At 54.7% G+C, this 8,038-nt stretch overlaps 1 long non-coding RNA gene across 1 annotated transcript; it reads left to right on the top strand.

Annotated features, from left to right (window-relative positions):
- The first annotated feature begins 4,972 nt into the window (after window positions 1-4,972).
- LOC119872197 lies at window positions 4,973-7,855 on the top strand. Its single transcript, XR_005360909.1, has 2 exons — window positions 4,973-5,348; window positions 7,338-7,855. It is a non-coding gene; the product is annotated as an uncharacterized LOC119872197 (long non-coding RNA).
- Window positions 7,856-8,038: the final 183 nt, after the last annotated feature.

The following is an 8,038-nucleotide window of genomic DNA, read 5'->3' as shown; positions in this document are numbered from 1 at the left end:
ACAGACACATGAAAAGATGTTCGACATCATTCCTCCTCAGGGGAACACAAATCAAAACCACAATGAGATGTTACCTCACACCCGTCGGAACGGCTAGTATCAAAAAGACAAGAGATAACAGGTGGTGTCAAGAATGTGGGGAAAAGGAAACCCTCGTGCACCGTTGGTGGAATACACACTGGTGCAGCCGCGCTGGAAGGCAGTACGGAAGCTCCTCAAAAACGTTAGAACGAGAGCTACCACCTGATGCAGCAATTCCACTTCTGGGTTTTTACCCCAAGAAAACAAAAACACTAACTTGAAAAGTCATCTGCGCCTGCGTGTTCACCGCCACATTATTCACAAGAGCCAAGACACGGAAACAACCTAAGTGCCCATCAATGGATGGATGGATAAAGATGTTGGACAGATATACAACGAACTACTATCCAGCCATGACAAAGAATGAAATCTTGCCATTTGTGACAACACGGCTAGGCCTTGAGGGCATCCTGCTAAGTGAGAGAAGCTGGACGGAGAGAGACAAATACCCTATGATTTCACTTACGCGTGCAATCTAAAAACAGGACAAACAAATAAAACCAAGCAAAACTCATAGATACGGAGAACAGATTTAGTGGCTGCTGGCTGGGGGGCTGGGGCAGGGGGTGAGGAGGGCAACAGGGATGAAGGGGATCAAGAGGTACAACCTTCTAGGTATAAAATACACAAGTCACGAGAATGTGATCTACAGCACCGTGACTATAGTCAAGAATGTGGTGGTGCGTACTTGAAATTTGCTAAGAGAGTAGATCGTGAAAGTTGTCATCAGAAGAAAATAAGGGTTTTGTAGACTGTATGGTGACAGTAATCAGATTTAGTGTGGTGACCATTTCACAACATGTACAAACATCGAATCGATACATTATACCCTGAGGCTAAGGTAACGTGACGCATCAATTATACTTCAATAAAAAATATTAGTAGATTAAATACATAGACATACGAAAAATGAGGAACAATGCTATCATATCACTGGCCTCCCCCCAGCATATGCCAGTAGCACCCTCACCCCATAGTGACGACTGATGAGGTCCATGGCCAAATGTCCTTGGGTGGTGAGCTTGCACGTGGTTAAGAACGTGTGCTCTAGCCTGAGTTCCTTCGAGGCGGGTGGGGGGTGGCTTAGGACACCAACCAGGGCCTGGATCCAGGCTGGAACTTGGCGGAGTGAGAACCCCGGCTGCAGAGATGAGGACGTGCTCACCCCAAGGCCACATCGCCTGTCTCCAGGCTTCCTGCACTCAGAGTGCTTGCCCACATCAGTCCTCACGGCAGCCCCATGGGATCAGAATTCAGTCCCCACTTCACAGATCAAGGCACCGGGGTCCAGAGAGGCTGAGCGGGTGGCCCAACCTCACAAAGCAAGCCGGTGACAGGGCAAAGGATGCAAACACAGAGCCATCTCCCTGCTTCTTGGGGAAGCTGAGAACAGAGTGACCACAGTGACCATCCAGCAGGGATGTCAGCTGGAGCCTGCAGCGTAGGTCAGATGTGACTGGGCAGGGGGACCCCAGGCTGGGAAATCCCAGCACGGAAAAGCCCACAGAGAGGCACTAGGATGGCTTGCTTTCTTTCTTTCTTTCTTTCTTTCTTTCTTTCTTTCTTTCTTTCTTCTTTCTTTCTTTCTTTCTTTCTCTCTTTCTTTCTCTCTTTCTTTCTCTTTCTTTCTTTCTTCTTTCTCTTTCTTTCTTTCTTTTTTTTTTTTTAAGATTTTATTTATTTATTCATGAGAGACACACATAGAGAGAGAGAGGCAGAGACATAGGCAGAGGGAGAAGCAGAAGCAGGCTCCATGCAAGGAGCCCGATGTAGGACTCGATCCCAGGACTCCAGGATCATGCCCTGGGCCAAAGGCAGGCATTAAACCGCTGAGCCACCCAGGCGTCCCTAGGACAGCTTTCTAATGACGAGGGACTCCCGAGAGAACAGAAAGCCTGGCCACAGATGCTCACAGCACCACTCCTCACCATCATCCACATGGAAGCCACCCCAGTGTCCATCAACAGACAAACGCATAAACAGGAGGTCCATCCACATCGTGGAAGAGCATCCAGGGGTGAACGGAGTAGGGTCTATACATGCTGTGACGTGGACGAGCCTTGAAAACACGGTGCTCATCAGTGAGAGCTTTGGAAGCTCTGGCGGGGGGAGCGCCGCTCCCCGTAAACCCTCATCCCAAGACCGGTCCCCCTCCATCTGGGAAGGTCACCCCCTTCCAACAGAGCATGCAGCTTCGGGAGGGACACGCACGGAGGGGTGAGGGAGGAGGGAGCCGCCCCACCCCAGCCACCCGGAGCCGCTGAATCAACCCCGGTGATCGTGGGGTGACAGATGTCACGGCCACATGGCCATCACATCCAGAAACGTGATCCTCAGCAGAAGGAGCCGGACACGGCAGGCCACGTTTTGTTCGATCCTGTGTATGTGAAGTGTCCTGGAGAGGCAGATCCCCGGGGACAGAGAGCAGATGAGCGCTGGCCAGGGGCTGGGGGAGCAGGGCCATCGGCGGTGACAGCTAAGCGGGAAGGGTCTCTCTTCTTTTTTCTTTTTTTCTTTTTTTTTTTCTTTTTTTTTTAAAGATTTTATTTATTTATTCATGAGAGACACAGAGGGAGAAAGAGAGGCAGAGACACCGAGAGAGGGAGAAGCAGGCTCCATGCAGGGAGCCCGACATGGGACTCGATCCCGGGACGCCAGGATCATGACCTGGGCCAAAGGCAGACGCTCAACCGCTGAGCCAGCCGGGCGCCCCAAGGGTCTCTTTTCCAGAGCGCAAGAGCATGCTAAACTGCGATGGCTGCAGAACTCCAGATACTGAAGCCACTGCTGGAACTGTGCACTTGAAAGGCAGAATCGTATGGTACGTGAGCAGTGGCTCAAGAAAGCTGTTTTTTAAACCAAAAAAAAAAAAAAATAGACTCAGGTGCGTGGGGCAGTCTCACGGCTGAGGGTTCAGTCTTCTGTGTTGGCTGCAACCCTGCCTCGCTGTGGGACCACGGGCACCTCGCATCCAGAGCCTCAGCTTCCTTATCTATAAAATGGGTACATCAATGGCCCCCCCGTCTGCTACGGTCGAAGGAAGAGAAGATGAAGGAGAAGCTTGAGACCGGAGCCCACCCTACAAGTGCTTCATAGACATTAGTCACCAGACATCGGACTCTGGATGTGCCTCTTCCTACCCGCTTCTCCCTTGAACTCCAGAAGCCTCGAGAATGCCCGTTCCAGGAATGGGGCGATTCCTTGAAATCTGAAAAGACCACGCAGACTTTCCTGGCTTGGGAAGGGAACAAAAACCTTCACTGTTGTCCAAGCTCTGGATCCTTTAAAAGCACGCCAGCCTTCTTTCCCCTGGACCCAGAGGCTCTCGTCCATCATTTATCGTCTCAAGATACCAAATGACCTCAGCGATGTGCAAAGGGATCCGACGTGCAAAGGGATCCTCACAGCCACTGCCACTGGGGGCCCTCGAATCCGTGCCCCCATCCCCCATCCCCGCAGCTTTTGGGGAAGGCAAAAAGAAGCTGGCACTGACCCTGCAAAATAATCCAGCCCGGGTGGGATGGGGTGGTGGGGGGACCCCACAATGAAGCGAGTGTGCGAGAAGCCCGTCTGTGTACAATGGCCCCTCAGAAACCTGTCCCCAGGGAAAACAGAGGATCTCTATTGGCACAGCCTAAGAAAGAAATGTCTGTGTTCTTTTAGGACCTGCCCCCACAGGCGCCAGGCCAAGAATGTGCGGCACAGCATCTTATTAAGTTTCTAAAATTATGCCTAGGTTGGGGGGTTGGCCAGGCCGAGGAGCGGGAAAGGATGTGGTGGGCGGGCAGGCGGGCAGGAAATCTTTAATCCAGCTCTTTACGCACGCTGGGCAGCGGGAAGGGAGTGCCCCTCCAGCAGATGTCAGGTCGGCCCAGAGAATCAAAAGCCCTTCTGTGCCCGGCCTGGGCACTCAACTGTTTTTAAACACTGCCACAGTGCCTTCCCAGGTTGCCCGAGTTTTCCTTGGATGGAGGGAGTCGGGGGCAACGAGATGGTGTCCTTGGGCGGCCCAGTTAGAGGAGCAAAGGAGAGAAAGAAAGCTCCTGGTGGTCAAAATCCAGACATGGGAACGGGGTTGCTATATAGGGTCGTACAGGATGTGCACTGCACGACTGCAAAGTGTCGCATTTTCGAAAATGGAGTTGAACTGCGTACAATGTGTACAACACTCAAGGTGGCCCATGATGTCACAGAAGGAGAAACAGCTGGCCATGGTGGCCGGGGTCCCACTCTTGGGTGGAGTTAGAAGGATGTGAATTGGTGGCCAGCCTGCGTGTCAGGGACAGAGCAAGACCTCATCACAAATATCAGTCCAGATTGAAAAATACTTTCACGCTCCTCCTCCCACCAAACACACGCAAATAATGAAATCTAAGGGGGAGGGGGAGGAAGGAAAAGCCAAAGGGGTAGGAGTCTCAAAATCAGTGGGCTGTCCTACCTCCTAGATATGGTGACCAGAAAAAAAAAAAAAAAAGACAATAGTCGGTTACATTTGAATGTTGAATAAACAATGAATAATTTTTTTAGCATAAGTATGTCCCAAATATTTCATGGGATATATTTACATTAAAAATTATCTGTTGTCGGGATCCCTGGGTGGCTTAGCAGTTTAGCGCCTGCTTCCAGCCCAGGGCGTGATCCTGGAGACCCGGGATCGAGTCCCACATCGGGCTCCCTGCATGGAGCCTGCTTCTCCCTCTGCCTGTGTCTCTGCCTCTCTCTCTTTCTCTCTCTCGCTCATGAATAAATAAATAAAATATTTTTAAAAAATTATCTGTTGTTTATCTGACATTCTAATTTAGCTGGACGTTCTCTGTTTTTATTTGCTAAATCTAGCAACCCCACCTCCAGAGGACATGCCTCTAAAAACTCTTCACCACCCACCCCTGCCTGGAAATAGCCATTAAGGCAGCTGCTAATTAGAGCATGTCCCCCAAGTGGCTGCCCAGCCGAGCCGTAGGCAGGGTAGAGGAGTGAGGGCTGCCTCCCTCCTTCCCCGGCCCAAACACACACACACACACACACACACACACACACACCCTGCCGTGGCCTCCCTCCTCCACGGGGGGCTCTGAGATCACCCCGGGCCTGGCTAAAAGGTTTTTCTGAATGCAGGTGCCCAGCCTGGCCACATGCCCCTGGGGAGGATGGAGGAACAGCCGCAGAGCCTGAGGATCTCGTAGCGCCGCCCACGCCACCGAAACCGGAGGAGTGAATCTTGCACAAACAAGGCTGGCTGGGTCCAGATTTACCATCGAGACTCTCCAGTAAGTCAGATCAGGTGGTTTCCCGGGTCTGTGACACGGTGGATTCTGGGAGCGCAGTGACCTTGGGCTCCGACGTTGTCTCATCGATCTGTAATGGGGCCACGGTGAGGGGGCGGGTGGCCAGATGCTCAGGCCCAGGCCAGGTCAGTTTTCTGGAAGGCTGGTAGAGAAGGAGGAAGGAAGGCGGGGCGGGGTGGGGGGGTGCTTAGTCTCCTCCCAGGTGGTTTCCATGGGAACAGCTGGCTGACCTCTTGTAGGGCCACCTGTGGCCTGTGCGGACACTGACAGGCGCAGAAGAGACGCCCAATGCCAGAGCAGGAAAGGCCTGGATCCCAAGCCCCCGAAGAACCCTGGCTTGGGATGTTCCCGAGGGTGTCTCCACTCCCCCGCCCCAGCTCACAACTGGCCACCGACTTGCTCACCCCTGCTCCCCACTTTTCGGTCTGTTGGAGCCTCTGGGAAGGGTGGGGAGGCCAGGAGGGGCTGAAATGACACATTAGGGGTGAGTCATCCCTCCATGGGAACGGTTGCACCTAGCTAGACCAAAGGTGATCAGGCACCCCTGGAGCTCCTTGTGGCTCTGGACGATTGTGCATCCCCTCCCCATCACCCCAGATCCCTGCTCCCTGGAGAGGCACAGGGACACGTGGTCCCTGCAAAAACTGTCCCCTGTGGGGCATAACTAGGAGATGCCCCCTTCCCACGAGGGGGCCAGCCAATCAGGGTCTTGCCTCTGGGTTCTGTTTCCATCTTTGGATCCCCTGGAGAGAGGAAAGGATGCTCACAGGGGCAGAAAGACCAGACAGAGCTCCTGCATCACCCCGGGCACCCCCACCCCGCAGTGCAGCCAGACACCAGGTCCCTGGGGCCCCTTTCTCCTAATGATCTGGGTACTGCCCTCACAGCCCGGTTTGTCTGCCTGTTTAGACCTGTCCCACTGCAGAGGCACCCGTGATTCACAGACTGCCAACTCCTGGAGGGTAGGGCCACTGCTGATTCAGACCGGGCTGCTGCGAGAGCCTCCTCTTCGAGGCAGATGGCAGTCAGGGAAGGCTTCCAGGAGGAAGCAGCTTGGGTGGGCGGGGGGAAGCCAGGGGTCGATGCAGAGGAGATGGAAGGGCACTGAAGGAGGGGGACAATGAGATCCAAAGTGTGGCACATGGGCAGGCTCAGCTGCCAGGTGACCCCTAGGCGGTTCAGGCTAGCCGAAGTAGGAACACGATGGTAGCTGAACATTAAGAACATTCTGGAATCTGGAACCTGGCCTCAGAGAGCTGGCCTCCGCCCCGCCATGTGCTGCCGCCAGGTGTCTTCACCCTGCGCTCAGGGCCCTTCTAGACCTCGCATCCCTCTTCATCTGGCAGTTCCTCTACACCCTTTATAATAAACTAGAAGAGTGAGAATAGTCCTTTCCTGAGTTCTGGGAGTCATTCTAGCAGATCACGGGACCTGAGGTGGGGTGGGGGGTCGTGGGAACCCCCCGAGTTTGTAGCCAGCTGGCCTCAGTGTGGGTAGGTTGACAACTGAAGTGGGGGCCGCTGGGGGTCTGAGCCTTAACCCGGGGGCTCCGTACCACTCCGGTGACTGTTGGAATTGAACTGTTGACCACCCAGTGGGTGTTGGAGAATCCAAGCACATTTGAGGGGTTCCCCTGGACCTTTGTGGTGTGGGATGGGCTAACCACAAGTTGGCTTTCTTCCCAGCAAGGGACCCAGGTAGTGCCCTTGATCCTGGTGGGTGGAGCATTAGGGAGCTTCTGGGGGGCTGTGGTGAGGGTGGATGAGAGAGGATGCAGGCTGAGAGCTTGGCACAGCTCCATGGGGTCTCCTCAGGTGAAAGCCAGCGCCCCGGGGGCCCTTGAACATCCCATGAGGGCCACAGGCGCTTCCCACTGCGGTGAGAGACGCCAGCTCGGCCAGCGACAGAAACAGAAGACGCCCCGCATAGTGACAACCACAGGCCGCTCCGAGCTACTCTTTCTCTTTCTAGCTTTTGAAGGTGATGCGATCGGAGAGGGAGGTTTCCCTTCTGGAAGGAAATCGGCCGCACGAGTGTGACAACAGGAGGAAGGAATCCCGCACGGCCTCCTGCCAGGCAGACAGGCGATGGGGAGTGGTGGGGACTGCGGCAAATTGGAGAGCCAGGGCCCATCTCGAGGGTGCGGCCGCGGCAGCCCTTTCTGGGACATGTCGACAGCGTGTAGGGTGACTCTCCATCTGTGTAGGGTGACTCTCCATCTGTGACTTTCCACCTGAGGTTTTTCTCTTGGGCAGATGGGCAGTGCCAGGGGGTTAATACCCCGGATCCAGCCCCAACCAGTGACAGACAGGAGCTGCAGGGCAACAGCCCAGTTCCCCGGCCCCTCCGGTAGCAGGACGCTGAGGCCTGCTCTGCGCCTTGTCCCAGAGGCACCCAGCAGTATCCCAGAGACGCAGTCACTGCCCTCTCCTCCCCACCCCCATCATCACCTCCTGGGATCCTCTCCCTAATAAACTACTTGCACCCAGGTCCCGGTGTCAGAGCCTGCTTTGGGGGCCACGGAAACTCGGGTGAGGGCCCAAACGCTGCTAAGCTGCAGCCCCCACTGGGGTGGAGCGGGGAGGACGAGGACGGCAGGCTCAGGACTGCAAGACCTTCCCACCTTGTCAAGACAAACCGGTATCCACAGTTCCCTGCGAAACCTCCGGAGC

The sequence above is a fragment of the Canis lupus genome, chromosome 6 (assembly GCF_011100685.1).
Source record: "Canis lupus familiaris isolate Mischka breed German Shepherd chromosome 6, alternate assembly UU_Cfam_GSD_1.0, whole genome shotgun sequence".
Classification (NCBI taxonomy): domain Eukaryota; kingdom Metazoa; phylum Chordata; class Mammalia; order Carnivora; family Canidae; genus Canis; species Canis lupus.
The sequence above is the reverse complement of the archived record's forward strand: the minus strand, read 5'-3'. Positions and strand labels throughout refer to the sequence as shown.